At 43.3% G+C, this 15,126-nt stretch overlaps 1 protein-coding gene across 3 annotated transcripts in view; it reads right to left on the bottom strand.

Moving 5' to 3' along the window:
* The window catches only part of LOC131682856 (FAD synthase-like), a 350,246-nt gene that overhangs the window by 111,762 nt on the left and 223,358 nt on the right, over nt 1-15,126 (bottom strand). The gene's annotated exons all lie outside the window — the stretch shown is intronic.

Genomic DNA, 15,126 nt, shown 5'->3' with positions numbered 1-15,126 from the left:
TCAGGGATTTGATCACTGTTTTACAGTGGAACTGCAGAAGTATTATCCCCAAAATCGATTCATTAAAACACTTGCTAAATTACAATCATTGTGATGCATTTTCCCTATGTGAAACATGGCTAACTTCTAATATAAACCTCAACTTCCACGATTTTAACATTATCTGCTTGGATCGAGAAGACTCATATGGGGGGGGGGGGGGGTACTTTTAGGAATCAAAAAGTGCTACTCCTTCAATCGAATCAACCTCCCTTCGACGCCAGGCATTGAAGTTGTCGCTTGTCAAACAACAATCAAAGGCAAAGATCTTTGCATTGCTTCTATTTACATTCCTCCTAGGGCCATGATGGGATATCGAAGATTCTCCAACGTGATTGAACACCTTCCCTCGCCCCTCCTGCTTCTTGGAGACTTTAACTCTCACGGTACGGGGTGGGGCTGTCTATACGACGATAATCGATCTTCGACAATTCAAGACCTTTGTGACAACTTCAACTTCAATTCTGAACACAGGGGAAATGACACGGATCCCAAAACCGTTCTCCCAACCCGTGGTGGGACAAAGAGTGCTCAAACGTGTACGCGGAGAAAGCTGCCGCGTATAAAACCTTCCGGAACGACGGGTTAGTTGCTAGTTATCGAGTGTACGCGATATTAGAAAAGCGAATGAAAAATTTAATGAAAGCTAAGAAACGCAGTTACTGGCGCCGGTTTGTCGACGGGTTAACAAGAGAAACATCGATGAGCACTCTTTGGGGCACGGCCCGACGTATGCGAAACCGAAACAGTACTAACGAGAGCGTGGAATATTCAAACCGTTGGATATTCGATTTCGCCAAGAAAGTTTGTCCGGATTTCGCCCCGGCACAGAAAATCTACCGCGCCGCGTCGCCTTACAATACCGCGAACGAAACACCGTTTACGATGGTGGAGTTCTCACTTGCTCTCTTATCATGTAACAATAATGTTATACCACACCTGTATCTACATCTCATTGCATGCGCGCCCCTACCTAAGCGCGCTGCTCTGTGCACTGCCGCACAGTTATATATACCGCGATGAAGAGAAAACGCGAGGAAAATGCTCGCGAATTATTGAATAAATAAAAGTGTTAAAACTAAAATTGGCTGTTGTGTTATCGTTTATTGATCCGTCACAACAGTTCTGGCGACGAGGATGGCGAATCCGGATCCATTAACCGATGCTTTGCTTGCTGCTGCTGTGCTTCCACCACCTAATTTTTCAATTGATGCTTTCGACAAGAAAAAGTTGAAATGGATGCGGTGGGTGGAACGACTGGAAACTGCTTTTTCCATCTTCGGGATTGCTGACGCTGTGATGCGGAAAAATCTACTATTGCATCATATGGGTCCCGAAACGTACGATGTCATTTGCGACAAAATTGCACCAGAGGTTCCCCGAGACAAAACGTACGAGCAAATTGTCGTTACCCTGGAAGGATTTTTCAACCCCCAGCCGTTGGAAATAAGTGAAAATTTCCGGTTCAAGTGTCGCCGGCAAGGTGACAAGAATGCTGCTTCCCCCGATGAATCTGTGGACGAATATTTAGTATCCCTCCGCCGAATTGCTGTTACGTGCAACTTTGGTGATTATCTTGACACGGCGCTGCGAAACCAGCTGGTATTCGGGATAAAACGAAACGATATCCGAAGTCGGCTATTGGAAAGAAGGATCCTTACCCTTCAGGAAGCCCGTGACATTGCTGTTAGTATGGAGCTGTCGAGGAAAGGCGGAGCTGAGATCGAGGGAAACTTGGCGAAGCAAGAAGTCTTCGCGCTGCGCCGGATGAAAGGTAAAAGTGCTAAAAACATTGAAATTAGTGAAAAAGGGAAATCCTCCACGAATGTGCATCCAAACGCGGGCAAGGTTAGCTGTTTTCGCTGTGGGGATAAATCTCACCTTGCAAATGCATGTAAGCATAGGGAAACCGTTTGCTCATTTTGCAAAATAAAGGGGCATCTCGCAAAAGTGTGTATGAAAAAGAACGCGAAATCAAACGATACTTCTGGTCGTGCCGGGAATACAGCAAACGTAGCTCAGACGAATTACGTCGATCAATCCGGTAATAGTGCGAAGCCTACTAATGCGGAAGTGCGCGAAGTGTGTACCGTCGAGTCGATGCCAGGAAATACGAAATTCTGGCTCGAAGTGCGTGTAAACGGATCGAATATTCGGTTTGAGGTCGACACTGGATCGCCAGTCAGTATTATCAGTGCTAGGCTCCGGAAAAGCCTGTTTTCGAAGGCGCGGTTGCGTGTGTGCGATACGAATCTTATTAGTTACTGCAACAACAGCATCGATGTGCTGGGTATCATCGACGCGCGGGTGGAATCCGACGACAAGATTATTACGTTACCGTTGTATGTGGTGAATTCCGATAAACATCCATTGCTGGGAAGAGAGTGGCTAAAAGTTTTGTCGGTTGACTGGAATAAGGTACTCCGGGGACCGAGTGCTGTTAATACAATTGCTGCTGCCACTGCTTCTATTTCTACTGCTGCTGCGCTCGAAGAAGTGTTGGCGAAGTACCCGAGGGTGTTCGATAATTCAATCGGTAAAATTTCCAGTGTCCAAGCCAACTTACCGTTGAAGAGTAATGTGCGTCCTGTGTTCGTGAAAGCAAGGAAGATGCCCTTCAATATGCAAAAAATCGTGGAGAACGAATTGGACAAACTCGTTTCGGAGGGAGTACTTACAAAAGTTAACCAAAGCAATTGGGCGACACCAATCGTTCCTGTGAAGAAGTCCCAAAATCGTGTGCGGATTTGCGGGGACTATAAACAAACTGTGAATCCAAATCTCGTGGTGGACAAGCATCCACTACCGACTGTGGACGAATTGTTTGCTTCGTTGGCTGGTGGAATCAAATTTACTAAAATTGATCTCGTTCAAGCATACTTGCAAATGGAAGTCGCTCCTGAGGATCGAGAAATTTTAACATTGAGTACTCACAGAGGTTTGTACCGTCCAAATCGTCTGATGTACGGCGTCGCTTCGGCGCCAGCAATCTGGCAACGTCAGATGGAAATAATACTGCAGGGAATTGAAGGAGTCAGCGTGTTTCTGGACGACATAAAAATCTCTGGTGCTGATGATGAAACTCATTTGCGTCGGCTGGAAGAGGTTCTTCGGCGACTAAATTTACATGGTATTCGTGTGAACAAGGAGAAATGCGACTTCTTTGTTGACACGATTGAATATTGCGGGTACCTGATTGATAAGGATGGTATCCATAAACTGCGTAAGAAGATTGAAGCGATCCAGGAAATGCCCAGACCGAAAAATAAGGACGAAGTTCGGTCGTTCGTCGGATTAATCAATTACTACGGTCGGTTTTTCGAGAATCTGAGCACTGTGCTGTATCCTCTGAACAACCTATTGAAACATGAAGTGCCCTTCAAGTGGACTAATCAATGCGAAGTGTCCTTCCGGAAGGTGAAGGAGCAAATGCAGTCCGACAGTTTCCTTGTCCACTACTCGCCCGAACTACCGCTGCTGCTTGCCACGGATGCATCACCTTACGGAGTTGGTGCTGTGTTAAGCCATGTATACCCCGACGGTACTGAGCGTCCGATACAGTTCGCGTCTCAAACCTTGAGCCGAGTACAACAAAACTACATGCAGGTGGATAAAGAAGCGTACGCTATTATTTTCGGCGTAAAGAAGTTTTTCCAATTCTTGTACGGTCGGAAGTTTACCCTGATTACGGATAACCAGGCGATTTCGAAAATCTTCGGAGAGCACAGGGGATTGCCTGTCATGTCCGCATTGCGAATGCAACACTATGCAACCTATTTGCAGTCGTTCGACTACGAGATACGCTTCAGGAAGTCTACTGATCATGCGAATGCTGATGCCATGTCACGCTTTCCGCTTTTACGTGCTGATCCAGATAACGAAATTGAAGAATCTGATGTCATAGAGTTGAATCAAATTGATACCTTGCCGCTTACAGCTGCTGAGCTAGCGCAGGCTACCGCGGAGGATCAAGCAGTGCGCAATTTGATTCAAGGTATTAAGTACGGGAAACCTGTGGAAGGTGGAGACCGATTCGGAGTGGACCAGATCGAGTTTTCACTTCAGAAGGGATGTCTACTCAGAGGAATACGTGTATATGTGCCTGCCATTTTGCGAAAACGAGTGTTGGAGGAGCTACATTCCACGCACTGTGGAACAACCCGTACGAAATCATTAGCCAGAGGTTACTGCTGGTGGGTAGGCATGGATCGAGAAATCGAAGAAATGGTTTCAAACTGTGCTGAATGTCAATCGGTGAGACCAGAACCTGCGAAGATGAGACTGCACTGCTGGGAAACTCCTACGGAACCTTTCCAGAGAGTTCACGTGGATTTTGCGGGTCCTTTTATGGACACATACTTCTTCATACTGGTTGATGCGTACAGCAAGTGGCCGGAAATCAAAGTTTGCAGGTCGATTACAGCTGAGAACACGGTGAACATGTGTCGTGAAATCTTCAGTACGTTCGGTATTCCGTCAGTATTAGTAAGCGACCATGGCGTTCAATTCACTTCGGAAACATTTCAGCAGTTCTTACGAATGAACGGGGTAATGCACAAAATGGGAGCACCGTATCATCCTGCTACTAATGGACAGGCTGAGCGCTACGTCCAAACGTTTAAACAGAAATTGAAGGCCTTGAAGTGCACAAAGTCTCAACTCAATTTAGAGCTGTCAAACATTTTGCTAACCTACCGGAAAATGCTACATCCTTCTACAGGACAATCACCTTCGATGTTAATGTTCGGTCGGCAGATTCGATCGAGGCTAGATCTACTTTTGCCGAAGAATGAAGCTGGAAGGAGTAACAACTACGTCGTGCGACAGTTCCAGGATGGGGATCGAGTGCGTGTACGAGATTTTTTGTCAAACAGCAAATGGAAATTTGGCAGAATTGCTGAAAAGACAGGAAAATTACGGTATGTTGTACGGTTGGATGATGGCAGAGTTTGGGAACGTCATATCGACCACATTGCTGGCGTTGGTGCCAATCTGCGCGATGTCTCGCTTGAAGGCTCGGCGGACAGTTCTCCAGAGAAGTTGGACGTGGACCACTACATTCGAGCAGTACCTGCAGTTGGAGAGTCGTTGGCGAAAACTGCTGGTAATTTTGGTATGGAGCAAACTTGTCCAACACCGGAGTTATCTGGCCAAGATTCGACTACACCTACAAGAGTGATTCCTGATCTGATTGAAGTCGCTCCAGCTAACGGGACTCGTCAAAATGCTGCTGCTGCTACCCCTCAAACCCTACGGCGCTCAAGCCGTGTGGTTAAACCGCCACAAAAGTTGAATTTGTGATTTTTTTTGCATTACATAATTAAATAAGAATGTTTTTACGAGGGGGAGAAGTGTTATACCACACCTGTATCTACATCTCATTGCATGCGCGCCCCTACCTAAGCGCGCTGCTCTGTGCACTGCCGCACAGTTATATATACCGCGATGAAGAGAAAACGCGAGGAAAATGCTCGCGAATTATTGAATAAATAAAAGTGTTAAAACTAAAATTGGCTGTTGTGTTATCGTTTATTGATCCGTCACAACAAATAAAGCCCCGGGGCCAGATAGAATCAAATTCAACTTGTTGAAGAATCTGCCAGACTGCCAAAAGACGCTTGTTGAATTTATTTAATAGGTTTCTTGAGGGTAACATTGTCCCACATGACTGGAGACAGGTGAGGGTCATCGCCATCCAAAAACCAGGAAAACCAGCCTCCGACCACAATTCGTATCGTCCGATTGCAATGCTGTCCTGTATCCGGAAGTTATTCGAAAAATGATCTTGTTTCGCCTCGATAATTGGGTCGAAACAAATGGCTTACTGTCAGATACACAATTTGGCTTCCGCAAAGGCAAAGGGACGAACGATTGCCTTGCGTTGCTCTCAACAGAAATTCAAATGGCATATGCTAACAAAGAGCAGATGGCATCAGTATTCTTGGATATTAAGGGGGCTTTCGATTCAGTTTCGATCAACATTCTTTATGAGAAGTTGCACCAGCATGGTCTTTCGTCAATTTTAAATAACTTTTTGCTAAACCTGTTGTCTGAAAAACAAATGCATTTCTCGCATGGCGATTTATCGACATCACGACTTAGCTACATGGGCCTTCCCCAGGGCTCATGTCTAAGCCCGCTTCTCTACAATTTTTACGTGAATGACATTGACGAATGTCTTTTCAATTCCTGCACGCTAAGGCAGCTTGCAGATAACGGTGTGGTCTCTATTACAGGTCCTAAAGCCGTCGACTTGCAAGGACCACTGCAAGATACCTTGGACAATTTGTCTGCTTGGGCTCTCCAGCTGGGTATCCAGTTCTCCACGGAGAAAACTGAGCTAGTCGTATTTTCTAGAAAGCGTGAACCAGCGCAACTACAGCTTCAATTAATGGATCAAACTATTGCTCAGGCTTCAACATTCAAATATCTCGGGGTATGGTTCGACTCTAAAGGTACCTGGGGATGTCACATTAGGTATCTGAAACAGAAGTGCCAACAAAGGATCAACTTTTTCCGTACAATAACTGGAACATGGTGGGGTGCCCATCCAGGAGACCTAACCAGGCTGTACCAAACAACGATATTATCAGTGTTGGAGTACGGCTGTTTCTGCTTTCGCTCCGCTGCGAACATACATTTCATCAAACTGGAGCGAATCCAGTATCGTTGCTTGCGTATTGCCTTGGGTTGCATGCACTCGACCCATACGATGAGTCTCGAAGTGCTGGCGGGCGTTCTTCCTCTGAAAAATCGATTTTGGGACCTCTCATATCGATTACTCATTCGATGCGATATTCTTAACCCATTGGTGATTGCAAATTGCGAAAGGCTTGTCGAGCTTAATTCTCAGACCCGATTCATGTCCTTGTACTTCGATTACATGGCACAGAACATCAATTCATCTACGTATAACGTCAACCGTGCTCATCTCTTAGATACTTCTGATCACACTGTATTTTTCGATACATCCATGAAGGAAAAGATTTGTGGAATTCCGGATCATATTCGCCCACAAGTGGTCCCAAATATTTTCTATAACAAATACCATCAAGTCGACTGCGCCAAAATGTTCTACACTGACGGATCAATTCTCAACGGGTCCACAGGCTTCGGTATCTTCAACGAAAATCTTGCTGCCTCATTCAAACTCAATGATCCTGCTTCAATTTACGTCGCAGAATTAGCTGCCATTCAGTATACTCTCGGGATCATTGACACCCTGCCCTCAGACCATTACTTCATCGTTTCGGACAGTCTCAGCTCCATTGAGGCCATCCGTGCGGCGAAGCCTGGAAAGCACTCACCGTATTTCCTGGGGAAAATACGGGAATATCTGAGTGCTTTATCTGAAAAATCTTACCAGATTACCTTGGTTTGGGTCCCGTCACATTGTTCTATTGCGGGCAATGAGAAGGCGGACTCTTTAGCCAAGGTGGGCGCATTAGAAGGCGACACTTACGAAAGACCAATTTGCTTCAACGAATTTTTCAGTATCTCTCGTCAGAGGACGCTCGATAGTTGGCAAACCTCATGGAGCAATGGGCTTCTGGGACGGTGGCTACATTCCATTATCCCGAAGGTATCAACGAATGCTTGGTTTAAGGGGTTGGATGTGAACCGGGACTTTATTCGTACGATGTCAAGGATCATGTCCAACCATTACTCGTTTGACGCGCATCTCCGTCGTATAGGGCTTGCTGAAAGTAATCATTGTGTTTGTGAGAACGGCTACCACGACATCGAGCATGTTGTTTGGCTGTGCGCAGAGTACTGTGTTGCCAGGTCCCAACTAATAGATTCCCTTCGGGCCCGAGGTAGATCACCGTATGTGCCAGTCCGGGACGTCCTGGCAAGCCGTGACCACCCCTATATTTTTCTTATCTATATCTTTTTGAAAACCATTGATGTCCAAGTTTAATACATTTTCCCCTCTCTCATTCACAGTAGAATCTCACCAACCTATCCCTGTATCTACAATATGGCATTGCTTCACGAGTCTTCGGTGCATACCCTTCTTGATAACCGTCTACCCAGAACATCATGACATACCTCACATGCAGATGATATAGAGAACATCATGACAGTATCAGAGTGGCAATAATTATCCGAAATATCGACCCTCCCCTCGCCCCTGCGATTACAGGCTGGAAACTACAACACTACAACAAAGTGTGCATATCCGCCACAATGATCAATCAGCAAACGACGATGTCAATTACACAATATGTATCCCACTTCCTACCTTTTTCCTTTACTTACATAAGAGGGGAGCAAGCCGCCCCTAAATACGGCTTTCCTTTCCCCCACTAACATGTGACATGTAATTAAAAAAAAATGAATTATCGGCCTCGTTAGGCTAAAGCATTTGGGCCTAAATAAACGTATTTAAGATAAAAAAAAATTTTTTTTTTCGTCAAATCAGTATATTGAACGAAAATGGCTACTAGTCGGATTACTTTTGATCAAGCAAGTGCAATGATTGATGAGTGGTATTATGGGATGAGGGTTGATTATTTGCAGGATGACGAGCTCGACCATGAATTGGTGTCTCGTTCTGTTGTGTTGACCGGAGATCTCAGTTTGTCACGAAAGCGGAAATGGGTCCGAGACACACTGAAGTTGGAAAAAGAAGGTCAAGTAGATGCCACTTACAGAGTTAAAGGCGATGAGGGTAGGGAAATGGCAATATGTGTTGATAAATTTTCGGAAATTAGGCAAATGTTAGAAAAAAGCGATGAGGAGGCAATCAAAAACCAATCTTTGGCACGTTTATTGCACATTGGTAAACGTGTCTCTGTAATCCTGACTAATTCGCGAGGATCACCAAACTTACACAGTAATCTACAGAATATGCTGCGTTGCGTTGCGTTGTGACGATGATTTTGGCGGATTGCACACTGACTTCATCATGTTTGACTGCTGATTATCTAATAAGAGTTGCTTAAGAAGTGGTAAGTAGGAATTCATACCAATCCGACCCATATTAAAACCTCAACAGCATGATAGCCATCATTGCCGGCCGCCCCCATCTCCATCGTTCACGGGGAAGGATAAAGGATAAGGTAGACGGGAAGTGTTGATGCTCCACCTACTTAACGGAAGGACGACGATTCATCAGACTCTTCCATAGGTGTCGCGGAGTTGGTGGTTTGGAAGGGTATCAGGTCTAGGATTCGCTCCAAGCAAACGATGCGACCTGTAAAGCATGTTTTATTAGGTAGTTGTTTAGTTAGTCTTCGAGTGCACGATCACTCGAAAAAGAGATGATCTTGTTTAGTTTTTGGTTATTTTTAAACTCTGGGCAGCCGGCTACCGAGAGTATACTATGTTCCCTAAACAAAAGCAATTTGAACTCCACACGGCCGACCGTGGGAGTATTGCCTAGAAAAGCTAATCTTATCCGCGTAATGGGCCGGATCACTATTTATTGCAACAGTATTTGGACGGAATTCGCTACTTCTTCTCTACGATATATTTATTGGCTTGAAAACTACCGAGTGATAACACATTATACAGGCAAAAATAACGAGAGATGTTATAAATCAAGGAAAGTATTTCTTATTTTCCATATCGGATTGTTTGTGGAATACAAGTATACGAGCGATAATACCGAACATTGAAGGGAAATATAAAGGATTGTTAACCTGATGCACGGGCTTGTTAGCAATAACGGAGCTTTAAATTAGGTTCATAAAAACAGACGCGGCGAATTTTCAATATGTATTGACCCGTGTTCATAGATACTAGTCAGATTAGTCGTATTGGGGCTAATTTCCGATCAACTATTCATTTTTACGGCAATGTTTTCTCGACTAGATCTGTTCGCACCCTCTCATTCTGTTCGCACCCTCTCATTCTGCGGTCTAAGGACCAAATGTCATCAATAGACTTAGACTCGCGTGGAGGCATGAGATAGGAAACTTGTAAGAATTTTGCTATCCCACCGTTTGACTACCAGAATGGATGGGAGAACAGTAATACTAGCAAATACCGACTACCATAAGAGCGGTGCAAATTTGAACGAGTGACGTAGAGTACTGCACTGAAAAAAGGACCAGGAGTGCGATTTTACGAAGTTTTAGCTTCCGATGGCCCTACATTTTCTGACAAAGTGAAGTTCTTGAATGTTGAGATTTTTATTACTGTTTAGAAAAGCAAAAGTATCATAAAGCTAGTGTCAGGCCTTCATGAGACCTCAAGGAGTCACTTTTGGAGGTATTCGTAAATGTAGATTTGTCGGTAGACGGTTCCAAATATAATAGAAAAATACCTAATTTAACACAACTACAGATCACTTGCAACATAAAAAGCTTTTTGTGAAATTCGACAGCTCCATCTTAGGCCAATTCAATAAATTTCCTACAAGAAAGTTTCCATTTTTTAAAAACGGTTTTTAAACCAAAGCTTTGGAAGTTAAACCTTGGCGTGGAAGTGCCGGTATATTAATATATTCTGTTACTTAGTGTAGAATTAGATTTCGTCATTTACGGCTAATATACAACCGCCAGAAGAAACTTAAAACGTTGGTACACAATCAAGAAAGGCGAATCAGAAAAGGTGAGTATATGTCAGTGATTCACTAAATACAGACTGGAAAGAGGGTAATATGGAAAACCTTAAGGTCCGTCCAGATTAAGTCTTCGGTACGGAGCAAAACGTCGGCCTAGGAACTCCTAGCATGTTGTTAGTCGCCTCTTACGACATGGGAGCAGCTCCCAGAGGTTCTATTCTTGGTTGAAATAGTGCAAAAAGATTTCAGCCCGCCGGACACCACACGGCTTTTACACAGTAATCTACAGAATATGCTGGTGGATTTAGTGGAGATGGTAGAGGGATTGCAAAATAAATCGGAAGCATTGGTTACGGGAACCGCAGGAACCGATGAAAATAATGGTGTTGTTATCCCTTCAAACCCGTATGATACAGTTAGCGATTCGGAAGGTCAACATGATGAACCAGTACCGAGACCCCGAAGGTCCTTTCTTAGTATGGAGGATCTGGAGTGGATCCATTCTCTACAAGCCAGAATATTCGATTTAGAAGCCGAACTTAAAAAAATCAAAGAAGGAAAGAATGTAGGTACACAAACTCTTTCTGACCCTGATCTACCCCGTTCCAACTTTCAAAATTCAAATTCTTTTAATTCTTCTTCTTTGTACCCTCCGCAAATAACTAATTACAGAAATCAACAAAATACCACAAATAACCCTATCCATCATTCTCTTCATAATACATATTTTCCCATTTTCTCACAAACTTCCAATAGAAATTTGGGACCAGAGCCATTACCGGATAGAACTCGATACCCACAGTACCAAACGGCACCGCAATATTCGCAGTCAGTCCATAATCCAACATCAATACAAAACCCAATTTTTCATAATCAGTACTCAGTTCCGTATCATCATCGACACACTTTGCCTGTTTCAAAGTGGAACATTGGAAAGTACAGTGGAGATGATCAAGGTCTAAAGCTTAACGAGTTTCTAGAGCTCGTTCAAGCACTGAGTCATACTGAGCAGATTTCAGAAAGAGAGTTGTTCGAATCAGCCATACACTTGTTCACCGGGTCAGCGTTAAAGTGGTACATGACTCAAAGGTCCACGAACAGGCTTCTGAACTGGCAACACTTGGTGTTCGAACTTAGACGTACATACATGCATCCTGATCTGGACGCGCTTATAAAGATGAAAATCTATCAGCGACGTCAGCAGAAACACGAGTCTTTCCACGAATTTTATTTCGAAATGGAAAAACTGTTTCGCAGTATGAGCGAACAGATTCCAGATTACGAAAAAATCCAAATCTTACAGCAGAATATGCGCGTTGACTATAAGCGACAGTTAGCGTTCATTCCGATTGTAGATTTGCAGACACTTGTGGCCTCGGGACAGAAGTTAGATTCGTTGAACTTCTCGGCCTACAACAAAGTTTTCGGGACCGAGAAGACGGTGAATACCGTTGAAGTACAAGAGAAGAAAGGAAAGAAGAAGGAAAAGAATAACCAGTTACAATCTCAGCCACAAGTGTCTGACAGAACTTCAGCAGCAGTTTCGCAACAGCACAACCAAAATAGGAATAACAATACCCAGTCCTATACTCAAGATTCTTCGAATCGATCAGGTCCGTCTTCTGCTCAAAACAACCACAGATTTTTGAATTCCCACCCACCTTCAGGACCGTCGCATACTTCAAACCAACCACAAGCAGGGCCGTATGCTACCTCCGTTCGTCCCCAACTTACCCTAGAGGAGGTTTTAAACAGGCATAACCCTCCGCCGATAAACACTTGCTTTAATTGCGGTAGGGTAGGCCACCACATGGCAATGTGTGACAAGCAGCGCGGTATTCTTTGCGCGAACTGTCGCCTTCGTGGATTCCCCACAAATTTCTGCCCGTTTTGTCTAAAAAACGGATCTCGAGCGAACGAAAATCGCCGTCCGCAACCCCCGAACGCGTAAATGTTTCGAAGTCTAGCTGGCGGAATCCTCCACCTTTCTGGGAGCCCGCAGCCTCGAAGTTGTACGAAAGGTCCGTCGATGTATGTCAAATTGTTTACCCATTCCCCAACGATAATCGACCTTACGCACGAGAAGTTTTCTAGCGGCTGGTGACAGAGAATGCGAACGGGATTAGGTAACTGTTTGCTTGTTTTCGGATGTCATCATAACACAAAAGGGCCATAACGCTTTTACATCGTTTGTTTCGTAACACAAAGAAAAATACACTACATCCATCAGCATTTTTGTCCATGCAATAGAATTCCTTGCCGAACGCCGACTGGTATCGAAAGACGGGAGTCGCACTTTATTTTCATCGGCTCATTGCATTCATTGGAGAATTGCGTTTTCCGACTGCTTCTACTCTTCATTTGATTCCACCAGCTCTGTGTTCCTCGAAGTAATTAGTTTTGCTTTCCTGGAACTATTTTCCATCGTCAATAACATGCCTAAAAGTAAAGAAAAAATCATCATTAACAATATACTTGCCAAGAAAACGGTCCAAAATCGCCAGCACCAAACAGTCCGTGTCTACCTTAATTGTTTTTGTTATGTTTTTGTCGTACCATCATCATCATTGCCTTGCGATTAGTTATCCTCTAGGGAGAGATATGCGAAGACGCCATCTTGAGCCAGCTTACTGTCAACATTTTGAGCCAGTCGATCATTATTTGACTGCATTGGTGCAATATTTTTGGATAGTAATGTTGTTTTTTTTATTTTTGTTGATAAACATTAGACAACAAATTATAAATAGGCGCTATTGTAAGTTGAACTTTCCTGACAAGAATAATGCTGTTCAATTAGGGTAACCAACCTATATCCAAAGGTAGGATTCCCGGCGGAATCGTCGGTAATACCTTCTATCTGATTTTTTCCAGATGGTTGCGTTGCTGGCAGTGTTGCTTTTGATTGATCTGAAGAGATGATTTTTTGTCCGAAAGCTACCGCATGGTATATTTTATGCATCTAATCTATCTTCTTGCTTACGTTGTTCGATAGGGTCAAGAATGGTTTTCTGTGGGAAATAGATCCATCATCAAAAGTTTGTTTTTTTGTTTTTCTTAAGCTCCTATAACTGCGTAACGTGCGAATACACAGGAACGGAGTTTTTCTTTGCAGTATTCTCTTCTTATTATATACATATTTACTGATTTTTGTTTGAATAATACTTGCGCTACATAGCCGCAAAGAATCCAGCAACGGGAACGCCGGAACTCGAAAAATTCAACCCATTTATCGCGTAATGCAGCATCCTTCGGGTACCGAAAAAAACTTATTTCAGCTATTAGAGCGTAATTACAAGGCCGATTCGCACAAAATTTTCCAATGCACTTCATTTCTTATTTTTAAAATAAACATTATGATAATAAAGTCACGCAAAACTTGGTTCGCAATAAGTGATGCTAGTTTTTATCGCGATATTTACCGTTGCTAGTTTGCCTTTTTTTTCCTCCGCATATCTCTCCCTAGAGGATAACTACTTGCGATGTACTTGATCTAGTTTTGACAGATAGCAGCATACATGTTGAAGTATGTGTGCGTAGATCTGTGCGATATTATTACGCTTAGTTCGAATGAGTCAACTCTGGGTATTTTCTAGTGAAAAAATGCAATTGTGAACCGGTTGGATTTTGGAAAATACCGTTTCGAGTTACTCATTCGATTTTACTCAAATCGCTGACTCTCGTGTGAGAGTTACAGCTGATTATTAGTTATAGGGCGCCCTAGATTTAGTTGTACCGTGAATAGGTTAATAAAAGTAGAGTGTGTGAGAGTGTGTACGAGGATTTGAGTGATTGTGGGGGAGGATGAAAGGCATATAATGAATGAAAAAGTGTGTGAAAATTCTGTGGTCCGAGTAGGTACTTGAGACAGTACATGGAGTGGCGGATATGAACAAGTTGATCTGATCTCCGTACTCATAGTAAACACTGTAGATTGCATTAATTGTGGTCAAAACTGGTTTTGACAGGATAAACTAGTTTGTGATTTCGTTCAACGCTTGTGATGATGGCTGAAACCTTTAATCTGACGCAACAAAAAAATCGCGATATTGACACTTGGCAGGACGTTTGATGTTTGATTGAAGGCACTATTCTTTCCGATTTTGACATTTATCCTTGCATATTGTCCGTGACAGAGAGTGGACAGGCTCACTCCTCTAAAGTCGCGTAACTCGTAGGAAAGAGATCCTCTGGCCTTTGGAAAAATCATTTTACGAGTTAAAACTGACATTGGAGGATAAGTAGTCGCATTCAACGTCGGCAGTACAGGATGAAAAAAACACTTCGTTTTTTTACCCCGACTCCGGGAAGATTGTGACCTGTGTTTCGTTGGTCACAATAAATCCGTGGTCACTGGGCCAGCTTAATATAGACCCCTAGAAATTTTGTTATATTTGTAAATATTGTCAGTAAATGTTTAAATGTGAAATAAATGTCATAGCTTCCATGTTTACATGTTTGAAGGATGTTTATTTCATGTTTAGTAGTCTTCGGTTGGTGCCCGTCAGTATTTATTCATTTATTTATTTATTTATTTATTTATTTATTTATTTATTTATTTATTTATTTATTTATTT

Source organism: Topomyia yanbarensis, chromosome 2, assembly GCF_030247195.1.
Source record: "Topomyia yanbarensis strain Yona2022 chromosome 2, ASM3024719v1, whole genome shotgun sequence".
Taxonomy (NCBI): domain Eukaryota; kingdom Metazoa; phylum Arthropoda; class Insecta; order Diptera; family Culicidae; genus Topomyia; species Topomyia yanbarensis.
This window is presented reverse-complemented; position numbering and strand designations above follow the sequence as displayed.